The sequence below is a fragment of the Equus caballus genome, chromosome 13 (genome assembly GCF_041296265.1).
Source record: "Equus caballus isolate H_3958 breed thoroughbred chromosome 13, TB-T2T, whole genome shotgun sequence".
NCBI lineage: Eukaryota > Metazoa > Chordata > Mammalia > Perissodactyla > Equidae > Equus > Equus caballus.
Window position 1 is genome coordinate 13,333,495 of NC_091696.1, and position 12,384 is coordinate 13,345,878.

The 12,384-nt window shown below is 48.0% G+C and overlaps 1 protein-coding gene and 2 non-coding genes across 9 annotated transcripts in view; 2 read left to right on the forward strand and 1 right to left on the reverse strand.

Moving 5' to 3' along the window:
- Positions 1–4,134, reverse strand: LOC111767634 (uncharacterized). The gene is made up of 3 exons (XR_011424626.1): positions 3,826–4,134; positions 2,065–3,556; positions 1–1,277 (listed from the first exon to the last, which is right to left on the reverse strand). It is a non-coding gene; the product is annotated as an uncharacterized protein (transcript).
- GTF2I (general transcription factor IIi) overlaps positions 3,337–12,384 on the forward strand; it is a 115,314-nt gene continuing 106,266 nt past the window's right edge. For 2 of the 7 annotated variants that reach the window (XM_023655501.2, XM_070231756.1), the window contains exon 1: positions 3,540–3,952. The gene's annotated coding sequence lies outside the window, so the exon portion shown is untranslated. Of the gene's footprint in view, positions 3,953–12,384 lie in introns of all 7 variants that reach the window. The other 5 variants (XM_023655499.2, XM_023655500.2, XM_023655498.2 and 2 more) reach the window with 4 other exon arrangements.
- MIR9138 (microRNA mir-9138) lies at positions 7,899–8,043 on the forward strand. The gene has a single exon (NR_128171.1). It is a non-coding gene; the product is annotated as a microRNA mir-9138 (primary transcript).

Consider the following 12,384-nt stretch of genomic DNA (forward strand, 5'->3'; position numbering starts at 1 on the left):
TTAAGCCAACAAATAAAACTGTTTATTTCAACTGATGTTGTATGAATATTAGGCTCATTGCATAGGGCAGATGGTTGCACAAAAGGCAGAGCAAGAACTGGAAGGTCTATTTAGATCACATGTACATTATTAATTATTATGAATAAATTATAACTTGGAAGAGGTTTTTTTCCCCCTCATCTTTGGAAGAGTTCTATAAAAGGTCATTCATCCAGGATTCTAAATACTCAAATTATACGAACAAAAAACTGCTCAAAATAGTGTTTTATAATTGGTTTAAAAAGCGCCCTTGTCATAACAAAGGAGTTATCTGCTAGACTGCAGACACTCTTCCGACAGCTAAAGATGTCACTGTGGCCCCATCCACGTGATCTGTGCACATCCTGACCAGGAACACTCCCCTAAAAGATCACACTGCTCTCTGACCAATGACATATATTTACATCCCATACTTGAAATATACTGTACTAGGTCCACTGTAGAGAAAAATCAAGAAATTGGACCTGGAAGATATTGGGCCTGCATCAAGCAGCATTATGGGAAAAAAGACCTGATCAGTATTCATTAAAAGACTGGATGTGTTGCAAAAAATGGATGCGTCAAGAGTATCTCAACTTTCGCTAGAACTATGGTTTTGGGCAATCTAAAATATATGAGAGTCATAACAAGATTAAATGTTTTAAAGAGCATCTTAAAAAAAAGATCATCTTAAATGATTGCAACAAGAGTGACCTTGACCAAGCATGGTTCTGTCTGCAGGGGTGGTCAGGGTTTCCTATCCAGGGTGGGTCCCATGATAATGGAGAAGGCAGACTCCAGATACCAAGTAGCAACAACCCAAGGAGAAGGTGATCATTCTTCCAGACTGGTGAAGACATTCAAACATCGCCACGTCTCTTGCCGTTTCAAAGCAGTCCACAACGATGTAAGCTCCGAGTCTGCGTGAAGACGCATTTGAGTTGGCTGATGGGCTCACACTTGGTCTAGATCCATCTCCAGCCTGGCCGAGGCGTGCTTGACTTGGCTTTGTCTCCCCCAGTATACAGTAGAACGGAGGTGTCACGTTATATGGGCACTCATCTGCAGGGTTGCACATACTAGGTTAAACATTAAGCAAAGACAGAACTATTTGAAACAATTTGAAATGAATAACGTGCAACATTCTGCCAGCTTGGCCTCCGTGCGCTGCCATCTTAAGTGAGCGTGAGCCGAGCCGCGATCTGCTCTTCCTGCCGTCTCAGTCTTGGTACACACATGTTGTGATGTTGAGTGTGATTCTAAACAAAGTAAATTAAGTGTGAGTTAAACAAAGGAGGATTCCATACAAACACTATCCCTAAATACAAATCAGTCATTTTTTAAATATGTTGCTCAACCCAAAAAACAGCAGACAGATATTACGTTGGAAAAATGACTGGCTGTGCTGCAGAAAGATGTTATTCAAGGTGGCTTCTAGCTATGGTCACAGTTAATGTGGCATACTGCATCTAGCATCAGAGCATCTGTACCAACCGAAGGGAGAAAGTGGCTAAGGAATAGCAACAAGTGTACCAATTACAGCCAGGTGGTGAGTCAGACCTTAAGGAAGATGGAAAAACCATGAGATTTCTGATCGTAAGGCACGAATTTGAGGGTTACACCTGTCAAGAGCAGTACGCTGAGAAGGCTTGGCCTCTACACTCTTCAAACCACCCACTGTTCATTGTCCCCAGATGGCCTGCTTTCTGTCTAGAGGCAACTCAAAACCAGCTAAAGTTTTAGGAACTGCTTCAACCTCAAGGAAGTTGGAGCTGTTCACCACGACACAGCAAAATTTCACTCGGAACTGGCAGACAAATTCAAAGGAAGGGACTCTCTCCCTAATAAGTTTTGAAGGATGACAAGGGTAACCTGGGCTAAACAAACGAACTTTTGCCTTACTCACTCACTTTCTCACACCTTCCAATGCTACGCCGTGACTCCCCCACCCAGTGAATCCTCCTTTCACAGTCCTGAACCTCCCAGTCTCCCCAAGAAGGAATGATTATTCGAGAGGACTCCAGTCCCTCCATAACACATACTCACCCATGCCCACAGCAGCTGAATGTTTGCAGCTGGCTGGCTGGCGGCTCTTACTAGCTAAGCTGTAGGCTTCTCAAGAGTTATGACTGCTCCTAAATATATGTCAGTTGTACTTGCTATTGGGAATACGGAATTCAATTAAATATTCCAAAATGTTAATGAAATATGAGTGCAAAAAGAAAACTGTTCTTCTGAAAATTAATACTGTGGAGAGACTTGACAAGGGAGAGTCAACGATCGAATTAGGTGGGGCTAAAATGACTGTTAAAGATTGTAGGGGAAATCACAAAAACGTAGCAGTTTTCTGTCATCAGACCGCCTCGCACGGATCTTTAAATTTTCCGTCTCTTTTAAAGAGATCCAAGATGGAAATTCGAGACGAGGCTTTATGGGTGCGGTCTAGGGAAGAAAGAAGACGGGGAACGCCAATCCGTGAACCCAAATTCAAAGGAAGGCTTTTGGACCGACATCAAAAGACTGGCTGCTCGGAAAGTTTTATTTCGAGCGACAAAGGCCCGCGGGCTGGAAAAAGCGCCGTGGTCGCCACCTACCGAGGAGGGGGCTGGGGGAGAACTGCGGCGGGGCCCGCAAAGCCGGCGGGCAGAAAGGTCACCGAGTCGCTCGACTTCGTGCTTTACAGAAACACCTAAAATCTCCGGGCTCGAGTTTTTAAACTTTGGAGTTTAACTTCGGCGAACAGCAACGTCTCGCTATTTTGGAAATTCACGAGCTAATCAAAGTTGAGAGGCAAAAAAATGATCGGGGGGAGGGGTTTGAGCAAAACTGCTCCGCGGTTGACAGAACAAAACGGGCGACAAATCAGCTTTCCTGCTCCCACTCCACGGCTTTTCCTCAACTTTCCTTCTAAACGTTGAGTATGAGACGGAGTGTGAGCAAAGCCGGGGTCGGGGGGATCAAAACAGGAGAGTCCCCTCGCCTCGCCCTCCAAAGTTGGGGCAGCAGTCTCCTGGGGCCGCTTTGGAGGCAAGCTTTCAAAACGGACAGTTCTTTGTGTCCCGGGGGTGGGGGTGCAGGGCGGGGACGTCCCTTGGCGGAGCACCCAGGGCAGCAGGCCGGCCCGGGGCTCCCCGGCCTTGGCCGCGCTCCGGCCTCGCAATCTGCAGGGAATCTCGGGGGCCAGAGTCAGCGCGAGCGTCGCACGGCGGCAGAGGCCGGCGGCAGCGCGGCGGGGAGCAGGCTGGAGCCGCCCCCGGCCTGGATCTGCGCCCCTGCGCCCCGGCTCCCCTCCCCCACCCGGGCAGCCGCGCAGGCCCCAGGTGCAGCCATGTTCTTGCTCCCACCACCCGCGCCTCCATTGACAGTCCTTGCCGGAGAGGGCCGGGCGCCGCTCTCGCCGCGTCCTCGGGCTCCGGGCTCGCCGGCGCGAGGCTTTCTGGGAGTCGTAGTCAACTGCCCCCGCCGTCGCGTTGTTGGGGACGAATCAGAAACTACAATTCCCGCTGGGCGGCGCTGCTGGTGCGCACGCGCAGCGCGCCTTCGAGGAACAAAAAAAAAAAAAAAAAAAAAAAAAGAGGAGGAGGAGGGTGAGAGAGAAGCTCGGAGAGCAGAGAAAAGGGGCCACCGGTCGCCCCCCCGCTTGCCCGCACGCGCTCTCCAGCCGTGGCCTTCCGCCTGCCGCGGTTACCCTGGCCTCTCCCTCGGTCCCCTGTGATCAGATCTAGGTGCTGAGCGAGGCCCTGCCGGGGCGGCCATGCGGCGGTGACAGGAGCGCGGCCGAGACGCACGGGCCCCTCGCCCTCTCACCTCCAGCGCGCTCGTCAGCTCGCCTCAGCCCGAGGCTGCTCCGCCGCGGCCGCGGCTCGCGCGCGGCCCACACTCGCTTCCCTTCGCCTCCCCCGGCCCGGCGCTGCCTGGAGGCGGCTGCACTCGGGTGAGTCCCTGTCGCCTCATCCCCCGCCCCCGCCCGGTTGCCATCGCGAACAGGGCCTTTATTTGGGACTCGCCCCCTTCGGGGCCTGCAGGGACAGGGGTCGGGGCGGCCATGTAGGGGCCCCCAGCTCCGGGCCCGCGGTCGTTGGGGGTGGGGCAGGGGCAGACGCGGTCGCGGGGGACGGCAGTTGCACGCGCGTGGGGGAGGGGCGCGCGCGCCGGCGTGGGGGGGCCTCACGCGTGAGCCCCGCGCGCGAGCGAGCCCGCGGGCTGCGCATGCCCGGCCGCTGATTGGCCGGCGCGGCGGTGCGGGTGCGCGCGCGGTGCCAGGCCCGAGCCGTGGGGTCGCGCTCGGCCGGGTGTCTCCGGGGCTCGTGCGCCCGGGCAGCAGACGCGCCGGATTGGCCGGCGGGCGGCGGGGGCGGCGCCGCGCTGCCTGGTAACTGCGGCCGGCGGGCGGGCCCGCGAGCGCCGCCCCTCCCGCCCCTGCCCGCGCCCAGGTGGAGCCCCGAGTGGGCTTTGTCCCGGGCACGGCCGGCGCTCCTGCCCCCGGGGTCTGCTCTTGGGGGAAATCAGCACAATGACCGGAAGGAAAGCCTCAGCCTCCAGGCCGCGGAAATAAGCCGCCCGGAGTCGGCCGGCACCCAGACTGGGGTTTAGGAGAGGAAGAAGCCGAAACGCTGCCCTGTCCCTTCCCTGCCCCTCCGCTTGTGCTTTTCCAAGTTTTGCCTTTTAGTGAACGAGGTTTTGGGATTTTAGTGTTACGGTTCTGCGCCCCTTTGCGGCCCAGCGCGCTCGGACGCCGGGTCCCGTTAGGGACGGCTCCCTCCGGCGAGGGCGGGGCCCGTGCCGCCGCCGCACCTCCGCGCTCAACTTTGCGCGGACAATGGCTCCTGATAGGCCGCCGCGCTTACAGCGGGCGCCGGGGGCTCGGGCCGCAGAAGGGAAGTCACTTCGCAAATGAGCGTGCCCTGAGCGAGCCCGGACTTTTCCCGAGGCGAAGGCCTCCCGCTTGGGACGCCCCGTTTCATTTCCCGCTGCTGTTTTGCTTGTCCCGGCCTCAGCCGCTGCGGGCTGCCTCCTTGCCCTCGCGCTTCGCCTGCGTCTTAGAATCTTGGCGCACACCTGGAGGCTGGGGTGACCTTTTCTTCTCTGTAGCTTGTGGAACTCATTCGGAGTCACTGTAACATTTTCTCGGTCAGAAATTCTTCTTCGTACAGTGTCCCTATGAACTTGTTCGCCCCTCTTGGGAGGGCGTCTTTATTTCCTCTGAGTGTGTGGTTTTGCCGTGTGTACGCGTGTCTGGCCTGGTCACTAGGTATTTAACTCCTGGATGGGTAGGGATTAAGCCTCCGCCTTTGGCGCTCTCCCCCATCCGGTGTGCAGCCGTCAGAGTGCCTTGTGTATACTAGGAACGACGGCTAGCTTTTGGATGTTTCTTATGTGCCCGGCATCGCTTTTAAGCACTTAACTATTATGTTTTCTTAATTTCCTCACAACCTTCCGGTAATTTCACTTTATAGATGAGGAATAAGCCCAGAGAAGCTGTGTAATTTACTCTTCGTTACCCAGCAAGTAAACCCTGACTCCAAGATTTGAACCTAGGCAGTAGGACCCTTAACCCCTAAGCAGGTGGTTCTCAGACTCCAGCGCCATCAGCATCCCCTAGAGGGCTCGTTGACACACTCGCTGGGCCCCGCCCCAGACACTCCGATTCTGCAGGTCTGGGGTGGGGCCCGGCAATTTGCATTTGTGACTAGTTCCCAGGTGGTGCTGATGCTGCCGCTCCAAAGACTGCTCACCATGGTGCAAGTTAAGTTATAAGTGAGGGAAATTTATTCCAGATGTTTGCTCTTCATTACTTTAAAACTAGATCTTAACCAAAAATAATTTGGACCGCCTACTGTAGATTGCTTGGAAAACTGATTTGAGAGCTAAGGTTTTTTGTTAGCCCTGGTTAGAAAATTGAAAGTTTAGGTGGCGCAGCGGTTAAGTGTGCACATTCCCCTTCAGCGGCTCAGCGGTTCACCTGTTCGGATCCCGGGTGCGGACATGGCACTGCTCAGCAAGCCATGCTGTGGCAGGCGTCCCACGGATAAAGCAGAGGAAGATGGGCACAGATGTTAGCTCAGGGCCAGCATTCCTCAGCAAAAAGAGGAGGATTGGCAGCAGTTAGCTCAGGGCTAATCGTCCTCAAAAAAAAAAAAAAAGTTTAGTAAGTAACCATGGGTTTAAGTAGAGAATAAAAGTAGAACTCTGAATAACTCTGGGCCCCACCCCCTTCTTCGTTTATTGATTTATTCATGGCATAGGCATTTATCTCATCCCAGAGAAGCCTGGCGCATCCCGACCCGACCACAGACTCTCAAGTCTGGGAACCCAGAAGCGGGGTGATGGGGCCTGAGCTTGGCACTAAGGTAAGGTGGCCCTAGGGCAGCAGGCAGAGCAGCCAGAACTCAGAACCGCCCCCACACCCTCAGCCTTACGCATCTCCAACGATTTGGCTTACTGTTAAGAATATGACTCCAAGGGCTGTCCCCGGCCCAGTGGTTACAGTTGTGTGTGCTCCGCCTTGGCGGCCCAGGTTCACAGGTTCGGATCCTGGGTGCAGACCTGCTCCACTCATCAGCCATGCTGTGGAGGCATCCCACGTACAAAGAAGAGGAAGATGGCACAGATGTTGGCTCAGGGCAAATCTTCCTCTCACACACACCCAAAAGAATATGACTGCAGAATTTGTCGGTAAAATGGAGGTTTTCTGGTTTTGTGGGGTTTTTTAAAAGATTTTATTTTTCCTTTTTCTCCCCAAAGTCCCCTGGTACATAGCTGTGTATTTTTAGTTGTGGGTCCTTCTAGTTGTGGTGTGTGGGACGCTGCCTCAGCATGGCTTGATGAGCGGTGCCATGTCTGTGCCCAGGATTCGAACTGGGGACCCTTTGGCCACTGGAGCGGAGCGTGCGAACTCAACCACTGGGCCACGGGGCCGGCCCCTCGGGTTTTTTCTTCTTGGGGTGCAAGTCTTGTTGAGAAAGATTTTTAGTCTTGTTGTTATAATGCATTTCTTTCAGGGGAAAATAATTTCAGATTAGATAGGAGGAATGGGATTAGTTTACAGTTACGTTCTATCCTTTTTTATGATCTGTAGATCAGTGGTGTGTTCCAAAACAAAATCTAAAAGACAAGGTCGCTACTCCAGGTACTTAGCTAGAGGAGTGGTAAATAAAACATCGAAACACTTTACCTCTTCTGTTAGTACTGGTGACTAGCTATTTGCATTGCGTTCCACCTGATTCACTTCAACCAGTCTCATTCTTCATTGAAAACATGAGATTTTGTAATATTACAATCCCCTTCATAACTGCTGTGGTATAATTAACGTGAAATTGTCTTAACCACTGGCTTAAACAGATGCTGAAGAAGTGATTTTTGTTTCTCTCTTTTTATGTGTGAGAAGTCATACTCTGAGAGTGGTATTTCACTTTTCGAAAATGCGTTAGAAGCAGTTTACCTGAAAGACACTCGCTAAGAATTTTCTTAATGGCGGTCTACTAAAAATCCCTGGTAGCGTTTTTCCTCAGAAGTTGTGGACGTTTGAGTCAGGCGTGTCGGCTGTCAGTAACTGACAGAGAGCAGGGAAGGCAGTTCGTCAGTTCGTCGTCGAGTGGAGAGTCCTTGTGATGAGTGGGCTACAATGGCAGCGCAGCAGTAGGAAGCAGCAGAGTCCGCTCACCACAGGGAGGCTGAGGCTGCCTGCCTGGAGGGGGAGAGTTAAGAAATAGTGTTTCAGAGGATGTGTGTTTGCTGGAAAAATGAATGTGGATAAATCAGATCTGCTGAGGGTTTGATGTTGATATGCTTACCTCTCCACCCTTTCCTCTTGCTTGCTTCACCATTTTCCTCCTCTCTTGTCTGTCCTTTATGGGGACTCTCACAACTGCAGTTTTCCTCTTTCTTCCTCCAGTCCTTGTCTTAGTGTCCCCTGCTTGTTTCTGGCACCGTCGCTCTGCTTTTCCCCCTTTGGCGCAGTGGGGAAGGAAGGAGGTTCGAGGCGGTCAGGGATCATCAGGGTGATGGAGGATTGGACTGAGGAGGAGTTCCTTGGTTGTCACTTGATTAAAAACCGTAGAGAATTTTTAAAGAATTTGTTTATTTGAAAACTGTAACTTGAGAGGCAACATGAATTTATAACTGAGAATAGAGAATCTGGCTTCATGGATGTAGACACAGGTTCTGAGATCAGACTGCCTGGACTCCATGCTTGCTCTTGCCACTTCCTGGTTGTGTTACTTTGGGCAGTTCGCTGCGTGTCTTTGTGTTTCAGTTGCCCTGTTTTAAAAAACGGGCATGATGATAAGAGAACCTGTTTCTGTTTTAGGATCTTTGTGAATATTGACTGAGTTAAAATGCTTGGGATGGTATCTGGTATACAGTAAGCAGTCAATAGATATTAGCCATAAACATACTATGTTTAATACTTTTGAGCAATTGAATTTTCTGAGGAAATGAAAATTTGACTAATAATGCTGACTACAAGGGTAATCTCTACAAACTCCAGAGGATATAAACTCTGAGGGCCAGGACTTGTTCTTCCTGGGGTTTTTCTCTTGACTGTTAAATTGCTTTTGTTTTTGTAGTGTAGCAAAGGACATGATTTTTTTTCCCCCTTAAAGTGCTGTGTATGATTATCTTATGGTATAGTTGTAGAAGCAGAGAGTAGTGAAGAATTTGGTCCTATTTAGGTTACCTGGTTAAAATGAGCCCTGGTTAGCAGACAGAACCTGTAAATTTGTTTAATGGAGACTAACGTCTGCTTTGCAAATAGTGAATTTGTAGTTGAAAAATAGCCGTGTGGAACTGGTTATCCAACACATAAATTCACTCCACCGATTTTTTGTCCTTAGCTCTCACAAGTTTTAGAGGTAGTGCCTTCTTTCCCCACTGGGGATGTTGATATAATTGAGATAGAAACTAGTAAAGGAGTTGAAGGGTAATTGCAATTTCTTTGTCTTTATAGGACAATTAAAGCAGGTGAGGAAAGCTTAGCTATCTTATTTGTGGCCAGGCCCCAATCACATGTTTTTACCTGAAATTGATGGTTTGATTGATGAAATCTGAGAAAACTTTGCTTTTATATATGGTTTTTTATAGGGGAATTGTTTTTAGATAAAGCTTTTACTATTGACTAGAACATAAACGTGAATAGAGTTTTGTCTAGATTGGGTTTTCAGGCCAAAATCGGTTTAAAGAAAATAATGTTTTGGATCTGAACTAAAATTAACAAGTGTTAAAGACATTATTTCATTTCTGAAATGATGCTTTGACAAAGGAGGATGACAGCATGTATTATGTTCACTTTATATGTGAAGAAAGAGCTGAGAAATTGACCATAATACTGAAATTAGTTTGAAAGTTTGAAAATTGGCTAAAGGGTTACAGGGAGATCCAGTAGCCTCACTTCTTCCTTCTGTGCTTTTTTTTTTTTTAAGATTTTTTTTTTCCTTTTTTCTCCCCAAAGGCCCCCCCCCACCCCGTACATAGTTGTGTATTTTTAGTTGTGGGTCCTTCTAGTTGTGGCACATGGGACGCCGCCTCAGCATGGCTTAATGAGTGGTGCCCTGTCGGAGCCCAGGATCCGAAGTGGCGAAACCCTGGGCGACCGAAGTGGAGCGTGCAAACTTAACCACTTGGCCACGGGGCCTGCCCCCTGTGCTTTCTTTTTTGCCATTTTAAAGCATTTTAAGCATTTTTAATTCAGTGCTTTTAATTACATTCAGAATGTTGTATGACCAGCGCTACTATTTCTAAAATCTTTCTCATCACCCCAAATAGAAACTCTGTACCCATTAGATGATAATTTCCCATTTCTCCACCGCCCCCCCCCCCCCCCACAGCCCCCAGTCCCTGGTAACCTCAAATCTACTTTCTGTCTCTGAATACTTCAAATCTACTTTCCGTCTCTGAATTTGTCTAGTTTAGGTATTTCATGTAAGTGGAATCATACAATGTTTGTCCTTTTGTGTCTGGCTTATTTTACTTAGCATAATGTTTTCAGGGTTCATCTATGTTGTAGCCCCAGAACTTCGTTCCTTTTCATGACTGAGTGATAGTCCATCGTATGATATACCACCTTTTATTTATCCGTTCATCTGTTGATGGATTTACGTTGTTTCTATCTTTTGCCTATTATAATATTAGCTATGAACATTGGTGTACAGGTTTTTTTTGAGTCTCTGTTTTCAGATCTTTTATGTATATACTTAAGGAGTGGAATTGTGTTTTGTTTTTAACGCTTTCCTTGGGGCAGAAGAATTTGGGTGTATCTGAACAAACTCTCAATAGCATGGAAAACTCATGTAAAATGAGCTTGTCACTTTGTGAAGAATAAATTTGTGTCTGCCATTTCCACATAAACACCTCTTTCAGGTGGTTCCTTACAGTGATTTTGAAATAAATTGTAAGATGTGCACAACACAAAAGTTACCATCTTAGGCATTTTAGGTGCCTAGTTTGTACAGTCACATGGTTGCGCAGTCAGCGCGCCATCCGTCTCCAGGACTTCTCCATCTTCCTAAACTGAAACTGCCCGTTAAACGGTAACCCCAGGCCCTCCTCCCCCAGGCCCCGGCACCCACCAGCCTACCTTCTGTCTGAATAGGAGTGTTTTTGGTACGTCATATAAGTGGAATTATTTGGTCAGTATTTGTCCTTTTGTGACTCTTATTTCACTCAGCATAATGTTCTCAAGGTTCATCCATGTTGTAGGATATGTCAGAATTTCCTTCCCTTTTTTTTTTTTTGTTTGTTTGAGGAAGATTAGCCCTGAGCTAACATTGCCATCAGTCCTCCTCTTTTTGCCGAGGAAGATTGCCCCTGAGCTAACATCTGTGCCTGTCTTCCTCTATTTTATATGCTGGATGCCTGCTACAGCATGGCTTGACAAGCAGTGCCATGTCTGCACCTGGGATCCAAACTGGCGAACCCCGGGCCGCTGGAGTGCAACATGTGAACTCAATCACTGTGCCACCAGGCCGGCCCTGTGAGAATTTCCTTCCTTTTTAATCTTTGTAGTGATTTTTGGATTTTTGAAGTTTTTGTTTTTATAGTATGGCAAAGGAAATAAAATTTTGTTTTTAAGTACTGTGTATGATTATCTTATGGTATAATTGTAGAAGTGGAGAGTAGTGAAGAGTTTGGTCCTATTTAGGGTATTTGGTTAAAATGAGCACTGGTTAGACGAAACCTGTGAAGATTTCTTTTTCTTTTTTCTTTTTTTTTTTTTTTTGAGGAAGATTAGCCCTGAGCTAACTGCTGCCAATCCTGCTCTTTTTGCTGAGGAAGCCTGGCCATGAGCCAACATCTGTGCTCATCTTCCTCCACTTTATATGTGGGATGCCTACCACAGCATGGTGTGCCCAGTGGTGCCATGTCTGCACGCGGGATCCGAACCGGGAACCCTGGGCGGCCAAATCGGAACGTGCGCACTTAACTGCTGCGCCACCAGGCCAGCCCCTGTGAAGATTTCTGATTGCATGTGTCCCATAATTTTGAGAATTGCTCTGTGTGTTTTGATTCCATTTGCATACACAGTCCTTAGAGATAATGGTGTTTTTTATTATAAGTTAAAAGTTACTTCCTGATTGTGTGTTTTTGTCATGTTGATCACTTCTATAAAGCTTTTAGAGTAATTTTTCTTAGGGTATGTCGTGAAACGGTAGGGTAGCACTTTGCCCAACTAGATATTCACTTTCCGAGTCTACTTATTTCACATTTGTTCCCTTTTTGTCACCTCATCTGTAGGAAAAATAATTTTCTTTATAAGAGCAAAGCGTTTAAGCTATTGTTCACCATTCATCTTCTCTGTTTTAAGCTTTGGAAGAGAAGGGATCCTTTATTACATTTGGAATAAGTACTAATTTGTCCACTACCCCAACATGTCAGGGCCTCCTGCGTGGGTCAAGTATTGTGTGAGGCCCCCAGAACGCAAGCTGTTTCTTGGAAAAAACTGGTATGGGCAAATTATATTGTTTATTGAGAGCTTCAGGATAAAGTTGTTTAGTTCAGTTTGTATATTCAGTCCAGTTTACTTTTTTACATATTTGGAGTAAGGTGCCATTTTTAACTTAAATTTTAAAACAATCTTTGGGGCCTAGCTTTGATGTAAGCAAATTTTTATGCTTGGTCCTGCATGCTTTAAAAGGTGCGCATGTTATAGTTCACAGCATTGGTTTATTGTATACCTTAAGTTTATGCAATATGTCACTTATATCTTAAAAAAACTGGGAAAAGTAAATAAAAATAAATGGAGAAAAAGCAGTGATTTATTTTGGTGCTTTTCTAATTAGTTTTTCCTGCCCCATCAGAAAATAGATTATTTGGCAGTGGTAATTAAAGCAGTTAGTTGGGAAATTTTCATTTTATCACACTTGGATTTGG